Source organism: Geospiza fortis, unplaced genomic scaffold, assembly GCF_000277835.1.
Source record: "Geospiza fortis unplaced genomic scaffold, GeoFor_1.0 scaffold29, whole genome shotgun sequence".
NCBI lineage: Eukaryota > Metazoa > Chordata > Aves > Passeriformes > Thraupidae > Geospiza > Geospiza fortis.
The window spans coordinates 2,271,057-2,291,947 of NW_005054349.1; the positions used below are offsets into that span (position 1 = coordinate 2,271,057).

Consider the following 20,891-nt stretch of genomic DNA (forward strand, 5'->3'; position numbering starts at 1 on the left):
ATGAGCACGTGGTAGATCCCAGCTGATGGGAGGTTTGAGATGAGCCCTGAGCTCTGGCACAGCAGTGATGGCTCCTGTGATGCCTTTTTGGGAACTACCTAAAGACACAGGACAGACAGAATTAAGAGAATAAAAAGCATTTATATTTATTGAAGGGCTTTCAGGTACATTTGGGGCAGACAAAGCCACCCAGGGGCTACACCCAAAAATGGACCACAGGTTTTCACACTTTCATAAGTTTGGGCCATTTGCATATTGGGGATTAATCTTCCAATTACAGCTTCAGGTAATGAAGTCATTGACCCCAAATTTGCTCCCCCAAACTCACTTTTGTTTCCATCTCTGGGCCCTGAGGCAGTGAGGTGTCCTTGGTTCCCAGCCTGCAGAGGAATTGTTGTGTCTGCCCAAAATGGGAAATGCTTTCATTCAACAACACCTTATTATTTATTAAAAAGCATTTGGCTATGTTGGAGTTTGCCAAATGTAATAATTAGGTGTCATGCCCCCATAAAAATGTAAGCAATATGACAGCCACTAATGGAGAAAGAATTGAAGGCTAAGTAAAAAAATAATGAATCAATGGAACAGCCAGAGATTCATCAGAGGAATCCCAATGCCTGCTCTAAATACACTTCTGGTGGAATTTGTCTAAGGTCTCAGATCACCTGCAGATGAGACTTTTGGTTTTCTGAATTGTAGATTGTGGACATTTGGAAAAGATCTGAGTTAGTGCTAATGAATCCTCCAACACGAACAGCAAATCCCCGTGTTTGGCCTGAACTTTAAGACACTCATTGCCATCTCCTTGCAGACATGACATTATGAGAACCCCTCACAAATTAGCTTACATAACAGAAAATAAAACTGAGTTTACCCTTTAGAAAGACAGAGTTCACGGTCTTCAGGTGCTGAAAGTAGGAATTGGAGCTGAAAAGAGGCCAAATTGCTTTAACATTTAACCAATTTGGATGACACGGGCTGAAGTCTACGGTCACAATGAACTAAGAGAAATATAAAGGAAACTTAATTCTCCCATTTTGTTCCACTGAAAAATGGGTTTCTGGTAAAGCACAGTTAATCACAGTGAGGAAATGACATGTCATAGTCATGGCACAATTGTGACAGCACCGCTGCTGCTAATTTATGAACTCTGTGACCATTTGTGATTCTCTTCTTTGTACTAAATCAGAGGTTGAAGGCCAGACTACTCCAGGTTTGTATGTGATTTCACTTTGACAGGCACCTCATGCAGAATATCCTTATAAAATGAAGATCTCTATTATCATTTTGGAAGTTTGGGAAGAAAAATGTTAAGATAATTGAATTACATATTATTGCATGGCTAAAATTTGGTGGGGAACCCTTTTCCTTTTTTTTTTTTTTCTTTTTTTGCTTCAAAAGTTTAAAAAAAGTGTCCTTCCTAGCAAAAAGCACACCAAGAAATACCACCTAGATGACAAAGAATCATTTTTGATTGATCCAGGACACACTTTGCCTTAATAATGTTATTCTTTTACTTTCTAGGAAGCTGCATAGTGAAAAAAGGGAAAGCACACTTGAACAAAAAAGTTTCTTGCAAAGTTATTTCCCACAGATGAATCTGTGTAATGAAGACCTTTTTGCTACTTCATGTACTGGCTAATGAGAAAAAGACATCCCAACTTTTAAATCCAATTGCACTTTAGCTGACCTACAGCTCTATTCATACAGAGGTAGACAGGAAAAGGTAACAATTCCCACCTGACCCGAAATTTCAAGACCGTTATTAATTTCAAAGCGTTTTTCTTCCGCAGGCTGAGTAGTATTTCTATGGAAGTGAGCAATAAATGCATTTCTGCTGATCTCTGCGTTTCTTTCTAATGAAAATAAGCGCAGGAATACACATGATCTGAGAATTCTGTGGTCTGGGAAGCACTGGATCCAAAAGGCTAAATTCCATAGTTATTGAGCAGGGGAAGTTCCCCACTCAGTAGCTCATGCTCCAAGCAGAACCACCCCATTTTCTGCTTGAAAAAACAAAACCCATCCCTCAACCTGCTGATAAAAAATCACTCCAACAGAAAAGGTGTAGCAACGATCACACGTGCTATATAAAAATACCTCTGGCCTGTAGCTAACATGCTGTGACTTAGATGGTGTCTTGAAAAGGAAGAGGAAGAATAATCGTGTTTGTTGGAGATGTAACATAATTCTGAAGGAATTGAAATTGTTGCCTCTGTATGTGGTAGGCTTAAAAAATATTTAAGTGGCTGTTATTCCACTTTGGAAATCTGTTCTGCTGTGTGTTCTGTTGAATTAGATCAAGAATAAATCTGGATGAAGATAAAGTGCCAGCTCCATCAGTGAGAGTGGAACAGAGATCACACTCAAGTCAGAGAAATAAAAAGAATGATTAAATGAGGCCTACGTGCTTTTTGTGAGACGTACGGCTGGAGGCTCTTTTATGTGAAATGACTTCAAAGCTACCTTGTAAGAGTACATTAAAAATAAAATAGCACCCAGAAAATATATGAGAGGGCAGAATTTTAACCCTGCAAGTTTCTGCTTTTCTTGGTAAATTACAGATAACACTCATCAGCAGTACTTAAGCCACTTCTCCTCCACGAGCTCGGCAGTGGCAGCCAGGAGTGTTGTGACAGTCCAGCTTCTGTAAGTGGCACAGAGACAGTCTAGAAACAGCCAAGTGACAGGAAGATTGTCTGAAAGGCACAACGATTGCAGGGACCAATCTCTACGTGCAGCAGCCCCCTACCACCCACACTGTAATAAAGATAACCCTTCAGTGCAGACCAGACACCAAACTGTACTTTCTAATCTCTGCTGCTGACTTTACAGGCGGATATTTGTACATTTAAATGCTCCAGTGCCTCCTGTTGCTGCATCCAGGCTGGTGTTACACGTGGGCATTGCTGGGAGAGAAGGTGCTCTGTCCTTATTAAAGGACACAGCTGGTGTGCAAGCCTTGTTTTTACCCTGTCTCATTTTATCATGATGGCTGCACACTCAGGAAGCAAAAAGACGTTGGGTTTTAGATTTGTGATGGGAGCCCTTGCTGAGATTTTTCAGCCAGGATACTGCATCTTTAACAGACACTTAATATTGATTTCATGCCAAACTGTTTGCTCCACACCATATCTGTGGTAGCTTAGATGTTCCATATCTTAGATGTCTTGTCACAAGTTGCCCTTTACAGAGTTAGGACCTATTCAGGGATGGCTCTGGAGCCACTCTGGGTGAGGGCAGCCACCTTCCCTGCTCCCTGTTCCCTCCCACCCTCCTGGGCCAGCCTCCCCTCCACCGTGCCCTTGGGGCCCCTTGGCTCTGTGCCCCTCTGGTGGGGAGGGGAAGGTGCCTGAGGGAGGAAAGGGGACAGGGGCACCCCACATCTGCTCTGTTTGCACTGCCAGGGGCATTGGGAGCCATGACTCTGATGCCTTAGCATTGGAGCTTTTACATTTTCATGCATTTGTTCTTCAGTGTGTAACTCTAAACCCCGTGTACAGTGAGAGCTGCTGCTTCCCCATTTTGGGCAGACACAACAATTCCTCTCCAGGCTGGGAACCAAGGACACCTCACTGCCTCAGGCCTGAGATGGAAACAAAAGTGAGTTGGAAGAGCAAACTTGGGGTCAATGACTCCATTACCTGAAGCTGTAATTGGAACATTAACCCCCAATATGCAAATGCACCAAACTTATAAAAGTGTGAAAAGCCATGACCTGTTGTTCATTTTTGGGTGTAGCACCTGGGGGGCTTTGTCTGCCTTAAATGTACCTTCAATAGATAGAACTGCTTTTTATTCTCTTAACTCTGTCTGGCCTCTGGTTTTAGGTAGGCCCAAAAGGCATCAGCAACTCTGTGTGCAGGAGGCACAGAGACACCTGAGCCTCCCCTCTGGGCTGGGCTGGCACCAGGTCCCTGTGCTGGAGGGTCCTGACAGGATCACACCCACCATGGCCAGCTGAGCCCGCGCAAAACTGGGATTTACTGACAGCATTGATAAATCATTGCTCACCATCATCAACAGAGACAAACTTCAGCCTTCCAGACTGAAGGCTTTGCTGTGCCTAACAGTCGGGAGACCCTTATATTTCATTCTGACTTCTGCTGAAATGGTGAAATAGAGATTTTGCTGGGTCAACAAATGCATAATACCATGCCTGTCCAGATCCCTTTTTTTTTTAGGCAGATGTTAATATCTGCTGATATGCAAGACAAGATAATTTTAAATTCAACACAGGACAAGATAATTTTAAATTCATGAATTCTATAAAATTATATACATTATTTACTGACTTACATTTTTTAGGGAAAAAAGGTATTTCAAGACCCATTATTTATAACTTCTCCAGTGTTTCACTCAGCTATATATATGGCATGTATAAGCATGTATAGCATGTATAAGTGGGTACTTATACAGGTAAATTTTTAGGAATTACAAAGCCTTGGTTATGGGTAAGATATTTTCAACAGCTCCTGCATGCTAAGTATGTTTTACTGACAAATGCACAGTCAGAGTGTTTATAAGTGAAATTGCAGTATCAACTAACACAGTGACAGCTTCATTATTAGCATGACATTTTGGAGTCTATTTAGAATTCAAGTTCAGCTGAAATTAATAAAATATTTCACGTACTTACAAAGTGGTCCAAACTATCCTATCATGGCCACATTTAAAACTTTTGATGGAAAATAAGTTGTAATGTCTCTTCAGTAAAAAAAAAAATAAATCTCTGCGCACAATTACTTTACACAGATTTGGTACTTCATCTAAAATGAGAGGTGAAGGGTGGCTAAAGCACAAGCAGCCTGAATTTTTTACAGTGACAATTCTGAATTTTCAGTGTCTGAGGCAATTCAAAGTGAAAAGCAATTTTACTCCTACATTTACCTTCAAAAGGTATTTTACAATAGTAACTTTCAATTTGTAAGCCAATCTGAGCCCATTATCACTTATAGGGCATGGCAGCATTTTTGTTAACCCTTCAGTGCCGTGTAGAATTGGTGACTTTTGGATCTGAGGGGGGATGGCAGCATTGCTCCATTTTGGAGAACCAGACCTGTGGAACAGCACCTGCCTGAAGTTGGTGGCTCCAGGAGTCCCTTAGTGAATATTTTGCAGAGAAAGGGACAGCAGGAAAAATTAAGAACTTTTTCCTTATTCTGTACTTTGGGTGCTGACATCAACTTGGACAAGAGCTTCATGAAACAAAGATGGAAAAATATTTCCATGCATTGAGAAGAAATCTGGACCACTGCCTACAAATCCCAACTTTACCCATGTTCCTTATCAGTAGGAGAAAAATATAAGAAATTCTTTATTATTCTGAATTCCATTTGGTAAAGACTGCACCTTTTTAGGCAGAACTTCGTGAATTTTTTGTGAATTTTTATCCCACCTCCTGATCTCCTGCATGTAACAACCTCTGTGTTAAAAGACACCACATTTACAGAAATTAGGCCTCTGAACTCCTCCTAGATCTTCTGATGCATTTTTTGGGTACCTATGTAAATCTGCACACTACATAAATACAGGAGATATGCTCCAAAATTAAGTTATTTTCTCTTGAACTGTAATAAAACATCAAATTAGGCACTGCTCTGTTTTTAGATCACCATTAATTATAATTTACTACTAACTATGGATTGGAGGGGAGTGGAGAGCAAAGAAGAGCTAGAAGGGTAGGACTTACAAAACAATTCCATTTGTCACTATTTTTTAAACTCCATGAACTTGAAGGCAATTTCCAAAAGAATTTTCTCCCTTACAAGTTAAATCCTTTTTCTCCTCCTTCTGTTCCAGTGCTGTTAACAAAAAGCAGCTCATAAATCAAACTTTAATCAAGCTGAAAATCCCAGTTTTATTTCTTCACTTCCCTAGGGGGTCAGAGCATTTTGCAGAATCTTTTATTTTCTGAACTTCTCCTCTTCAGAACTTCTGTTTGCTGCTCGCTTTCTCTCCTAATAAAATTATTTTCATTTAGGATTACCACCCTCCTCTCCTCCCTGACATTGCACTTGCTTCTTCAGCCTCCTGTGATTGAAAGTATTTAAAGCCCTGCAACTTAATTGGAAGAAACATGATTGTAAGGGATTAGCAACCCCTCAATTCAATATACAGAATTATGTTTACACAGCCAAGGACAGATTAATCTGTTATTTCTCTAATTTTTTCCTGGTGTTTTCCTGGCTTTTGACTTCAAATCTTTATAAACTAAGGGCACATTCAAGCAGGACAGCTGGTGGAAGCTCAGGGCATTGTCAGCACCAGCTCACACTGTGAATGGGGATTGTGCTGAATTCACTTCCAGTATTATTTCTTATGTACTATTCTTATTTATTTTCAATTCCATGCTCTCTATTTGAGGAAGTAACAGCCTGCTGTAAAGTTTAACTGACACAGCTGATTTAACAAATCTTGAAACGACTCCTGGATTAATTAATCTTGGAATGAAAAATGACTTTTTCCTTTTAATCTGCAGTTAACAAAACATTGATTTGGAACAAATAGGCACTGATTTAAAATCTGGACTAGATCATAAAATTTTTAACCCCCATTCTTTGTTACCATTTATAAATACAGATAAAATGTTAGACCTGAGGCAGTGCAGTCTCTTTGAGGTTTATTTAGGATCAGAGCAGGGGCAGGAACGAATAAACCAGCCAGCTGCCTTTGGATAGCACGATAAGAGGAACTCAACCAGAGTAAGCAAATGAAAGAACATTTCCTATGAGACTGCCTTATGAGATTTCCAGAATGACTAAGATTGTCTTTAAGGTGATAAGCCAAGTTTTAGACTGCAGTTTAGTGAATCACTTCCCAGGAATGAACAGAATTACGCCTATGGCATTCAGTACAAATCAATGGTGAAGGACAAGAAAGGCCCCCAGCTAACACTTATCAAAATCTGCCTCTTTTACTTCATCCTGTTACACTACTTGTTTTCTTTTATGGCATGATGGAGAGAGCTCTGAGCTGCAAGAGGTGAATAAAAGAGAAAACTTCTTCAAACAGTGAAACTTCCCAATTCAATCTGTGGTAAACCCAGGCATTCCAGATACAGAATTTAATTTCTTTTAAACTTCACTACTCAACAAAAAAGATAAAAGTCCTGGAAGAGAGTAAAGAGACAGTTTTACACAGGAGGCGCCTTCCTTATTTCTTTTAAACAAGGAGCTATTTTCCTCCAAAATAAAAGTTCTGAGTAAAGCAATCAAACTGATATATCTGCAAAAACTTCCCTGAATCAAAGTGCCATTCCAAGTGGATATTTTAATAGCTCAGCACAAAGCTCAGGGTTGGATTTCGGGTCATGTGGAAGTGGAGGTGTCTGGGCTGACAGGCAACTTTTGGGATGGAATGCTTTAAATGCTCCATGGAACTGTTTGGAACACGCACATAAATATCAAAGCAGAATCTAAGCAATCCATGTAAATTAGTACGAAATTATAATGAAGGGCTACTTGGCCTCTGCTCGGGCCTAGTATTGAAGGCTCCCTGCTTTTCTGCTTCTAAAGGTCTGAAGTGTCTCCAGGCAGCTTCTGTGCTTTACTGATTTTGATGAACAGTTTATTTTTATTTTTTTTTTTATTTTGCTGATTACTGCTTTTCTATTGACAATTAATATTTGTGGGCAACTTGAGCTACACTAACAGTAATAAACATTGATTGTCAAGAAATCTTTCCATGTGCAAGGCCTTTGAAGTCAAGACCATCTTGCTTGGATAAGACAAGTGAAAACCCACAGCAAGGTCCCAGTCTCCAGATGCACCACAAGGTTCTGCTGCCTGAAACATTTCTTCTGGTGCACAAAAGTCACTGTAATCAATTTGGATGAAAAGTCTTCACACTAGATTTAAGTAGGCTAAATTGCTTGGTTCAAGTAACACAAACAAGAAAAAATAAAACACAATACAACCCTCCCTGTACTCATTACTCATGCATTTTCATTTTTTTTTACTTTGTTTTCTGTCTCATTCTTCAAACACACTTTCAGTACAGTAACTTCAAGTGTGACAAATAAGGGATTAATTCTTTGAGGAAGTGCTGTTAATTCAGCATTGAATGTCACGAGTTTACCCTTCTCCAGAAGTTTTAGCTGCTTTATAAAATTTTGTTGCACCCTTTAGTGGGCCTTTGGATAAAATTAGTTCTCAGAGTAAATCATCCACATTAAGGATCTGACTGCCTCTGCTGGAAATGGAAATGCTGAACACCTGAGCGGGTGCTGGATTTTGGGTGTTCTCTGCAGAGCTGGGCTGTGTGGAGGAGGCTGCACAGCTCAGGGAGGATTCAATGGGCTGTGCAGACACTGCTCTCCATCACTCACAGGTGGGAACAGGGATTTCCATGGATGTGCTGTGCTCTGGAGGAGTGGGGGGATCCTTTATGTGTCCTTCACACAGCAGATGGTTCGTGAAATCTCTTTCATGCTTGGGGAGCTTTGGAAAGGCCTGGGAAGATTTGTTGCCCACTGCTTTAGCCACAGAATGAAGATATATACCCACACCAAAAACACCCAAAAAATCAATTTGTAATAGCAACAGCTCATAGAATAATCTGAGTTTGTCTGAAATTAAAGAAATACTTGGTTTCAGTTAAATAATGAGGTTTGCTGTGACGCTAAGAAATTTTGCACTCAAATAACAAAACTGTGTCCATAATCCTCCAAAACCTTGTTTTCCCATGGTAAAAGAAAACATAAAATGTAGCAACATGTATTTACAATCACAAGAAGTATTTCAAACACAGGTTGCCCCAATTCTTTATAGGCTGCCCTATGTACAAACAATTGGAATATCTGTAAGTACAGAAAGGGGAAACCAAAGTTTCTCAGCTGAGATCAAATCCTTGTAAATCCTTGGACCTCTCTGACATTTACTAATGTATTTTCTCATGTGCCATCAATCAGTTTGTAACTTTAAGCCATTTTTTTCTTTGTTATTATTGTACCAGAGTGGAACCTTGAGGCAACACTGTTTTAAATTGTTTACTTCTTCTTACCCTGGCTTTAGTTTCTTATCAAGTTTCTAATCCAAAGCAATAATTTAGCTGACAATTCATGGCAACTCCTTTTCTATTAATCTGTCAGAGACTTTAATCTTTTAATATTCCAAGGAATTATTTGAAAAACGTGCAATGTATCTGTTATTTAATCAACAAACAAGAAATCCTAAAGAAGCAGGATGGGGAAATATCCTATTACAGAGGCCATGCAGACATAATTTAGTTTTTTTTTAGAATCCTTTTCTAAAATAACTTTAGAAGGTTTTAGATTTTTTGAAACATTTTGCCAACATGTTTTGTCATTTTGAAATGATAATTTCCAGAATTTTGTAAAAACTTGATGCTGCAGCTGCTACCTTCTTCCTTCCACCATTTGTTTAGATGCAAACATCCTTTGTTAACAGCTTGCTCGTGTTCATGTGTTCCTTCAGAATTCAGAGATCTGTAAAGTCTGTGCCTAAAGATTTTTTACACTGCTCTGACATGCTCTGGCACCTCCATTTTTGGCTCAGATTCTGATGGCAGTGGAATAAAGCAAGTAAATAATCAATTTTTCACCACCACATGATTCTCAACTCTGCTCTCTGCTTCCCAGCGTTCTGCCAGAGTTGCTGATTCTATTACAGTTTTCATATTTCTGATTAATCTAGTCCAGGATGTGTTTTCTACTGGTTTCTGGTACTCTCTCTTGTTGTTCCAGTCTTTCTTACTTGGCTTGTACAAATTTTTATTGACTTCAATAGGTGAAATTTCTATTTTCTTTTGGAAAGAAACTTATTTCAGAACCTACTGCTAAGACCCCTTTGAACCAATACAGAAAAAAAAAAATAATTCCAGTGTTCGCTTTTTATACTGTCTGATATTCCTCTTTTGCCAAGAAGGAAGGTCTAAGTAAAACCTGCACATTTTACAGCCCTATCTAATAATGAACATATTATGTTCACAGAACATTTAATAAAATACACTGAGATCTGAGTCTTTGCTGTAATTCATAGCTTGAACCTTCCACACTGAGTGGCTGCCAAGACCCACAAAGGGAAAGCTGAAGGCTGTAGCTGTGTTTTCACATTTGATTCATTGTCTGGCCTCCCCAAGCCCTTTGAAAAGGCTCCAAAATGAGTTTTTACACAACTAAACTACGGCTGCAACTGACTGGAAAAGAGAGGGAAAGGTGGATGCCCAGCTAATGGTCATAAGGAGGTAGAGGAACAAAGCTGGCAGCACTAGTGGCTTCTAAAGTTACTCAGAATTTCAGGCCAACATTGGGGTGCTTCTGTTGATGCCTTTGCAGGGTACTGGTCAAATAAGAACTTATTATTTACAATATTATAAATATTTTTCTAAAATGTAATACCCCTTCAAGGTCCTTGAAGTCTTAGCATGAGTTAGCATGCTGCCCATAGAAAATAATTCAAATTTGACTGCATCAATTATGTTAGCCAGCTAAGGATTTTAAACTGGGTATCAATAGCCTGTATTACACATATAAATACAGATAATCATATTAATCATGCAATAATTCTGCTGAAGAAGTTCGTCTCCTGAGAACATGAAACATTTTGAAAGAGGATTTTTATCTACTGATCCTACCATCACTACATAGTATCAGCTATTCTCAATCACAGAGAGTCTAAATCATATTGAATAAACCCCACAAACTATTCCCATAAGTAAGAACTTCTTCTCCATATCCTGCCCCACACAATGGCAATGATCATCAGGTTCAGCTATTAAATAATCAGCATTCTGATACCACAGTTCTGTAAAAGTTTACTTTGAGTTCAAATACTACAGAACCAGACAGTGTTATACAAAAGCCTGCATTTGTCATTACTTTGTCTGACAAGGAGAAAAATAAATATGAGACAACATTTAAAATATTTTAAATATATATGTATATATAAATAGTTTGTCTCTCATTAGTGACTTTTCTCCTCCTTGACCTTATTTTCCCAGAGAAGAGCTAGGATTTCTTTTTTAACTGTTTTAGCTTTTACCATACAAGATTTCTAAGAGCTACATTCAGGAAATTGGGTTTGTGCATCATGGCAGGTCTGGCATGTGAGGAAATCTGCTACATGCTGGATTTTCCCCCCTATGCCTGTCCAAAAATACACAGCACAATTTCCATCCCATCATTTCAGCTAAGAAGAAAATCTGACAATTTATTACAGTCCTCCTGTGCCAGATAATAGCCCAATTGATGGTATGTGACAGAGCAGCTTAACTTCAAGAGCCAGAGCTTCTTCATATAACTGCTGTCACTTTTGCTTTTCTCAACTTCACCTCAGCAACTGATTTTTCCTTGCTGCTGTTTTAATTTTGATATGTCTTGTTTCCTCAGGAGGTTGCCAAGAACGTGAATAAAAAAGAGGCTGATGCAAAATATTCTGCATGAGGTGCCCCATCTCCCCTCGAATGCATCCTCAGAGAAGAGTGTGCAGATATTTGCCAGAGATCTGATGTAGACAAACAAAAGCTTAAAGTGTAAAAAACTCTTTTTTTCACTTGGAAAAATGTCAACCTACCTGCACATGTCCCCTGAAAATCTGTTAATTAGTCCAGACCAAGGTCAGCTTGCTACTGCACCTAAATCTGCCCGTGCATGAGTTACTCTGCAGTCACAACCAAGATTTGCAACAAAGGAATTTATCAGTGTAAATAAGGCGGAAATGATCAACAGAAGACCCAGAAGTTTTGAAACTTTTGGAGGAGATGAGCACAAGGTAAGCACTCCATTTCTGCACACTCTGCCCTGTCAGCTCAGGATTTTAGGAATGTGCCCCATTGTTTAATGTATTTATAGCACTGATACATCCCAATGTCAGATGGGTGTGTCCCCATGCCCAAAGACCCTGAGCATTGTGGGGCTGGAAAACAGAGGGGATTTTACTGCCCTGACTGGGAGCTCAGGAACTCTGTGAAATTGGAAACAGCCTGCAAATGACTGCTCTGCTCATCTCCTGTTCTTGTGGGATTCTCCACACACAGAGATTTAAATGCATGGTCACCAGCACGCCCAGGGTTTCCCTCTGGTGAAAATTCTCCTTTTGGGATGCCTGCCTCAACTGTGAAAGAAATCAGTGAGAACGAGGCAATTATAAGTAACGCAGAATTTTTAATTTACCCGTTTGTAAAATAAATAGTGTTAATAGTAGAAATTAATTGTGGAACACCAAGCAACCCTTTTCATATCAAGAGTTCAGTTAACTGGAGATTCTGCAGATATTGAATGACTAAATCTGCACTGTAAGTTAATGCACATACTTAGGTTTTTATCATGTTTAAGAAATTTACCTTCAGAAGGACCCAATAAGTAACACATAGTGGAACTGAACTTATACATCAAATATTGAAGTATCTTAGATGCAAATAAAACAAAAGTTAATCAACTTCTTTTAAGGTTATACATGAACTTTTGTGATGCTGAAATTAAGTTGCTTTTTTTTTCTTAATAGCAGTTTGCTTTAAATATTGTAGAGAACTTTTTTACAGCTTTATTTAAAAAACTTTTTAAGCAGAAAAAAACCCCTAGAATCCTTAACTGATGCTTGTTTTTCCCTCTGAAATAATAGAACAGCCTGCAATTTGAATCTCATGTTACTGAATAATTTTGAAATCTATTATTACATTCAAGCCTTTAATGACAAAGCACTTTTGAAGAGATCCATGGACCATGCCATGTTCCCTGCATATTAGAAAGAAGTAACAAGAGCACTTCTTTGCAATACTTAAAAGTTCTTTTTGATATTTTTTTTTAAACAAAAGAAAGGATTTTTCTTGTAGAATTATGTACTTCTTCTAATGCTCCCTATCTTCAAGTCTCCTCAACCCCAGGTGCATTTAAACAATCAAACTGTGATTTGCTAACACAAAATAAAGCCACAATCTGATTGTGCTTCAGAGATAGTGCTGGCATCTCGCCTTCCACTCCTATCTCTGCTCTGCCACTCCACAATAGTTTGGGGGATCTGCCAGGCCAGACACAGCCAGGCAATGCTCAGCACCTATTCATACACTGGAAAAGAAAATATGAAAGTTGTACATTCTAATTCTGTGTCTTTTATAACCATCCTCAGTCAAAGGGGGGTTTAAATTATGTATTTATACACAACTTACACAACATGGGAATAAAGCTTCACTGTTAAACATACATAAGTGGGGATCATAATTCAATAGAGCCCTCATTAAATTAATGCATAATTTAATACAGTACAGAGATCAACAACAAAATTCAAAAGCACTGGTATTTTTATTAAATCTGAGCCCCTGAGTGTTTGGGAAGTAATATAAAATTAAAAGCTTTTTAACCTTAGCTCCTCTAGTTGTCACAATTATTTCACTGTTAGTCTGAGAATTCAATCCAAAAATCTACTGAAAGTCAGTGGAAGTGCTTTGTTGAATTAAACAAAGAGAAAAGCACAAAACTTCCTGGATCAATTAAGTCACATTGCAATTTGTATAAGGTTGAACCAGAGAAGAGCAGCTAATTCTGTCAGCAGGGTTCACCCTTGGACCTTGCTCTGAGTTTCCACACGTGCTAACTCATCTACAAAATCTCTCTTGGACTGCAGACAAAAGATCTCCCACAGATGAAATCTGGGACTATTCCATGAGCAAAGATGGCAGAGGATGCATCAGGCATCACTCCTCCCAGCTCAGCCTCCAAAATGGGCTTCCAGAACCACCCTCAAACACCATCTGCATGCTTCACACACCCTACTGTCCTGCTATAAAAATACATCCACATTTCTCCCTGAATCTCTGGAAAACAGTCACCAAATACCCACAGGAAAGGAATGTTTTGGAAGAACATTGGGTGAGTTGTGTCTCCTTGGGACTGTGGGCCTCAAAGCATCCCAAAGGACTCCTTGGCCACTCAGGAATGGAACAGCTTTGTGTTTCCTGCCTAGAGCCCTTAAAAACCCTGGTTAAAACAACAACAAAAAAAGTTCCCACATCTTGATTAAGGTTCTCTAATGAGAGCTGAGTAGGTCCCATGTGAGGCAAAGCAGGAAGGATTAGGGATGCTGCACTCATGGGGATTGAGCATTTATGGGACGGCTGCCCAGGAAAGTCCAGCTGTGGGGCCTTGGGGGCTGCACAACCCTTCAAAATGGGGCTCAGAGGCATGAGGCTGGATTCTGCACTGAACAGGCACAAGATCATGGATTAAAACAAAGAAACAACTTCTAAATAATCATAAAATAAACCACAAACCCCCTCAGAGTAGGCATAGCCACTGAAGCACACACAAGACCAAAGGTCAATGGAATCTCTCATGTGCAGCCAAATGAACCAAAAATCAGGTTTTTCTACTCAATTCTTAAAATGTGAACCACTGACTTCATCATTCTCCTCCCCCCCATAAAAATCTTCTCTTGTCATCAATAATTGGCAGAGATACTTTTAGTAGGGCTGTAGATGCTGACACACCCAAGGTGTTCTAACATTAATGGCAGTTTTAAAAATGAGGTTCTGGTTCAGCATCTGTTGATGGAGAATGTGTCCAAGTATTTGTAGATCTTCCTGCAGGCCTCTGGTTTCAAGGTAAGCTGTTCTTCTCTGCCATGTCCTGATCCATAATAACTCTGATCCAAACTTAACACTTCCCAAAAATGCAGAGTGTTTTAATGAATTCGAGCAATCCCATACTCCTCTCAGAGCTGACTTTTTGGGTTAAATTTTTCAAGTCAGCATTAAACAAACTAAATTTACACTGGAGGAGCTGTTTAAGCTCCAACTTCCAAACCCTGAGCCAGGATGGCCACAGTTAGGAACTATTAACTCCCACATTGAATCACAGGGCCCTGAGGACTGGAGACTTCACACACCATATGTGCTGTGAAGGTGTCCTAAAAAAAGGGATTATGGAGTGTTTTGAGTAAAAAAGGAGTGAAAAAGAGAGTGTACAAGCATGCACTGTCACTGTTTCCTCCAGTTAATTAAAATAAAATCTCACTTATAGTTCAGATAACACAATCCTATTGTCTCATTACTAATCTATTGTGCAATTCTTCAAGCATCCACTAATTCAAGATAGTATTTTCACCAACATTTCTAGCCCAGTTTCCACCATTATCTTCTTGTCAAAGGTGTGCTGACCTTCATTAACAATAATAGCAACTTTTTTGAATAGATGCAAAATGGTGACACTTGGGGATCAACTTCAGGCATCTCCGTATTCCTCCCTCAAACCTCCTCCAGTCTAAACAAGGGCACGTTTTGCTGACTCTGTGTGAGAGGGGGATAAAAAAGGTCCAAACTTTATTAGATTATAGAAAAAAACCTTCGTAGATTTTCTGATACCCTCTTAATTCCAGCAGCACAGGTTCCTCCAGCAGAGCTGAAGGCTCCTTAGCATTCCCCTGACTGTCACTGCTCCTGAGTGGGCGATAATTTGTCACTAAACATTCGCTGCTGCCTAAAGCTTGACAGGAAATCTCAACACATCACAGCACCCTGTCAGATCCTGGAGCAGCCCTCCATCTCCCAAGGCAGCCAGATGATCAAAAATCTTCAAGACGACACATGTTCATCCTAGAACTCCTTGTCTAGGAGTGTTGGGAGGAATGGCCAGCACAGATCAAAGCACTCATCCATCTAATCCCAAATCCTGTCTTCAACAGTGACGTTTTAAGTAAAGAACCCAAAACTCTTCATTCAGGAGACAAATCTACCCTGTGAAAAGTGTACTTTTCACTACAAGTGCCAAAAGACTGTTTATGCAAGGAAGCATAAGATCTGTAATCCTTTCAATACTCTGACATAATTTAAATACTAATCATTTCAAGTAGAGTGTTATTTTATTCTTATTAATGTTCAGATCAGGACACCATATGGCAATGAGTGATGCAGATTAATCACTAGTCCCAGGAAAAAAACAAGCTCTCTGTGCTGATTTTGAACTGGCCAGTTTTCCATTTCTCTGCTCTTCCTCCTTGAAGGGTTTAGCAAATACCCTCCCCACACACATCTTCCATGATCCCATGTCACAGCTTTACCGCATCACCTCCCAAAACCCAAACCTTCCCCTTCCATCAGGAGATTTCAATGAACTAAAATAAGGGCTGGGCTAGGATGCTGGAAAATAAACTGGGGATGGTTTTCTTGGGATGTGTAATCGGTGAAAAGCCAGGTGAGAGTCACTTTGCAGTTGGGGGATTATAGGGAGATAAGGTGAAGACATGGTAGTTCCTAGAGATGGGAACTGCATCTGTCCCACACCTGGCATCCCCTCCAAGCTATTTGTACCTTCTCTATAGTAAAGAGAAGGTAATAGTAAAGTCTCTAGACTTTACTATCTGTTCCTTTCAGTCCTCCCCTGCCAGAAATTTCACCCTTAGAATTGTTCAGAGGGGTTCTGAAATACTCAAATGCAGCATTAATGGGGAACATACAAATGCAAATATATGGATGAACAAATTAGGCCTGAAGTGTTTTTGTGAGTGAGAGTTGTACTGTAAAAGAAACTTAGAAATTGTGAAAAGAAATGCAGGCAACTGACAGGGTTTTGGGGTTTTTTTGCTTGTTTGGTTGGTCCTGGATTTGATTTTTTTAATGGGAGGAAGTTATATGATTGAAAGACAAAACAGTTTCTAGTCATATCCTTGATTATCTACCTGTTCTGGTTTTTTTTTTGTGTAAGCCCTTTGGCATTACAAGCAATGCTCCATTTTGCACAGTGCCTGATACATCTTGGAGGCTATTATTAATAATAGATAATCCAGCTAGACTTGCAAATTATTTTTTCCCATTTATTATACCTGCTCTGGCAAGCTTGACAGACTAAAATATTCACTTAAATGATTCCTTGATTTACCAGAATGTAGCAGGTCAACATAGGCAAAAACCTGACATTCATATTTTAAACTGACCTCCCTAAACTAGGAAAGGTATTTAATTAAAACACCAAATCTCACTTTCTTCGAGATAACTCATAAACATCCATTAGGAAGTTTATTCCTCAACCCCTGTTAGTGTGGGATTTGCTTCTTGGCTACTGTATGGCTCATTAAATACCTGTTTTTCTTCTTGCTGGTGACAGGTGAGTTGGGCCATGCTGTAATTAAGGACAGTGTTAACAGCTGTACCAGAGACATATTTCAGTGAGGCTCAGTCGTGCTAAAACACCTGAATTAAGGTGTTCCATGAACTCAGTGGCTGCTATTCTTCAATAGATGGGATGAAATAACATCGAGCAGCAGCAATATTGCTGCAGCACAGGTACTGGCCTTGCTAGATAGCCAGTTGCTATCTATATTGTTGCTAGATTGCCATTCAGCCAACAAATACTGGCCATTCAACATTTTAAATGGGAAAATGATCATTCTTTAGCATGGAGATTTAGTCTTGAAACAGTGCCTTGGACCTGCACAAATTTGTACTCTAAATGGAGCCCTACAGATGAGAAAGAACTGAATAATTTCCAAATGTAGTTGTCAAACATCCATAATAAAAATATTCTCTTTCTGTAGGAACATAAGAGAATGTCTGTGTATGCGGATTATCAGAGAAGGAACTACCCACTGGGAAAATATAGAGATGACAATCCTGAAATACAACAGAAAGGGCCAAAAAAAATCCCAGAAGTGGGGGAAAAGGATAAATTACAACCTGAACATACCTGTTATATGCAGAGGAATTGCCAAAAAAAAAACAAACAAGGAACTTAAAAATACTAACTCAGGTCGGGAGGGTTCTCATTAGAAATCATCCATTAAATGTTCAGTGTCAGCCTTTTGTCTTAAAGAAATGAAAAATGAAATAAATGAAATCTATGGAGATGCTTAGGGGTGAAAGCTTGCAATCAGTCTTCATAATTATTTGTCAATTAAGTTCACAATGGATAAGAACAAAATGCATTGAACACAGCTGCTTTCAAGCAGTTTCCATTACAACCCACACAGAGTAAATCCTGCTATTTTACCCTCTTCTCCTTTAGAGTGTGACACATTGCTGTGTTCTGTAAATCATCTCAATAAAGAAAACACACATTACTATAGTTTTGCTCTGCAAAAGTCACTGCAGAAAAAAATCTGACTGCATATCATGTCAGTTTTTGCTTTGCAGACAAAAGTGATAGGTGCATTGCTTATACAAGGATCATGACAACCACATCAAATAAACTTCATTTTTCATGGAGTAAACTGACAGTGACATTTCATAGGGGGAACAGGGGACAGATTTTCAAATCTATGGAAATCTTTGACAGCTTAGATACAAAAACAGGCTGGGGTACCGTAGACGTGTCAGGGAAGAATAAAATCAAACTTTTTCATAGACAATAGGAAAGATTTTACAATTTACATATTTATAGGGTTCTCTATAGCAAAGGGAATAATCACCATATTTTCTCAAATCAATCAGTAATTCACATTCATTATATCTTCTACTCTGTTTTAAAAAGGAGTGTTGACTACCCTAGAAGTTCAGGTGAAAGTTTTCTCATGTTTTGCCTTCAGAACTTCAAATAATAAATCCAATTAATTAAAGACAATCACCTTTAACTGAAATAACAATTAATTTTCAGTTCTGTGGGGCAAAGAGAGGAGAGCTTTATAAAATCCATAAAGGCAATTTCTGCAAGATGATATCAGTGTCTTTACCTCAGTCCCTGGAAAGTAATTGGAGTAATACACTGAACAAAGAGAAAGTTTAGATTTCCATTGCACTGTGTGGAAGCCAGATTACTGCAGAATCCTAAATACAAATTAATGCAAATAGTGCTGTTTCCCTATGGCACAACATTATTTGGGTGGTGTAAAGCAAAAAATAAAAAAAAAGAAAACCAGCTTTTAATGGAAATGGAATTTGGAAGTGAAACAGAAATAGCAGTTTATGGATTTCAGAACTTCCTGTATGTTATGCTTTATTAAGATTTTGAACATTTTAATTTAAAAGGATTCTATTTCTTCTGTTTTCAAAGATAAACTCTCTCCTGCACAAGGACTCGTGGCTGTCTTGTTTGTTCACAACCCAAGTGAAACAGCAAGACACTTCCCAAGGCATGAACAGCCCCCGTTCATCCGAATAGAATGTTAACATCCAAATGCAATTTTCACAGATTAAATATTAATATGTGTATGGATAGTTTGCTCAAAACAAAAATTAGCTACTACTTTATTCTGTGAAACTGCTAATTCAGGATACAGCACAGCCAGTGTCTCCAGGAGCTTGAAGCAGAACATGGTGTGAGCAGTGGTTATAAGCAATGACAGCGATTGCTTATAAGAGAACAGTATCAATAAAATAAACATGCTGAATGTTAAGAAACATTTCACAAAATACCTCTGCACAGTTTGAGTGTAGCCCATTGCATGTGACAGCCCATTATCTTACAGTACCTTAGTCCTGTAATTATGTTAATTCCTGCAATGATAATGCCAATCAATATGGTGGATCTGCATATTGAAAAAACCCCAAGTATCCAGATCACATTCTATGTGTCATTCCAATACTTTATAAGATTTCCTTACACACAGATCCAGAGTTCAAGGCAGGAGAAATCATTCTTCAGGATTAAATATATATGCAAGACTTGAATTGATTCTGTCATCATTCCAAAATTACCAATAATGAAGTGGAAATTATTTCCCTTCTCCATGCAGGGAATTCCACTTTAGACACTTGGACTGTTCTCATGAATCAGGAAATCAGAATGTTCCCTCCCCACACTCCTAGGCACACTGCAATATCTATTTTATTGTATTTGCATGTTGATGTCAGAGGCTTTTTTTTTTCCCCAAGGAAAGGAATTCAGATATAGTTTGAATTATTCAGAGAAACAAGTCAGAAAGGCAGCACTTGGTATAGTGCATAAAAACATGACTATCATAATTCCACCAAAAAAAAAAAAAAACAATGCTTGAATTACTTCCTGTCTAAAATAAGCTTTGAACATGCAGAAATAAACTATCTTTTGTTGTTCAACTCTTCTGTGATGATTTTCTCTTCCACACAGAGAGAAGAAACCTAAAAGTCATCATTTTCTGTGTAAAGACATGGAGGTGGATGGTAAAGAAGATGACACAGACTAAGTTTACCCACAGTTTTGGATATCAGACTGATATCTGATTTTGTAGATAAAGGAGATGTGGTAGAAACAGCCCATCTGAACTTTAACGTAAAGTATTTGACATGTATAGGAAACTACAAGTTAATCTGCAGAAAGTGGTAGTAAAATGATTCTAAAAAGAGATTAAAAGTTCCTTAAATGTTGCAAAGGGGAAAAAATGAACGGGGAGCAGGAGGCTTCTTCTCCAGTGCTAATGGTTTCCATAAAAAAGCAGGTGCTGGTGGCGTCTGCTGGGGAGGAAACTGAGAGCCACCAGCTCAAAGGGCACTGGGACATCAAACATGGAGCATGAGATGACCTTGAGAAGGATGGCAAAATGAAATTTAACGCTATTAAAATTTAAGTGTACTAATAACAGGGAATGGTAGCCCAGGGGGCAGTTCATGGGAGAAGTTACAAGATGAAAATATCTTTGGAATGCTAATTAACAGGATGACTGCATCCCAAAATTCTTCCACCCTAGCAACTTCCATTTACTCCCACATACTTCTTTTTAATGCCTCCATTTTCCCACCTCTTGTTCAAAGTATCCCCTTCTCCTTACAGTGTATACATTTATAGAATTACAGAGGGGTTTCTGACTTGGGGAGAATGGGTCTCTACAGAACCACCCCAGCTGCTCCTCTCTCTAAACACTCCCAGTTAACGTGATGATGAAGAGATAAATGCACTTTCCTGTTCTATACAGGCATTTTTGGAATTTTTCTATAGATATCGGGAGGGATTCATGCTCTGATTCAATACATGAGGGTCTTATCAAAGGGTTTACACAATCCTTGTAAACAGCAATAAAAAAATTAAGTTAGAT

General features: G+C 38.9%; 1 protein-coding gene across 2 annotated transcripts in view; it reads right to left on the reverse strand.

The window, feature by feature from the left end:
• Nucleotides 1-20,891, reverse strand: part of PCDH11X (protocadherin 11 X-linked) — a 424,395-nt gene that overhangs the window by 28,487 nt on the left and 375,017 nt on the right. The window lies entirely within an intron of this gene.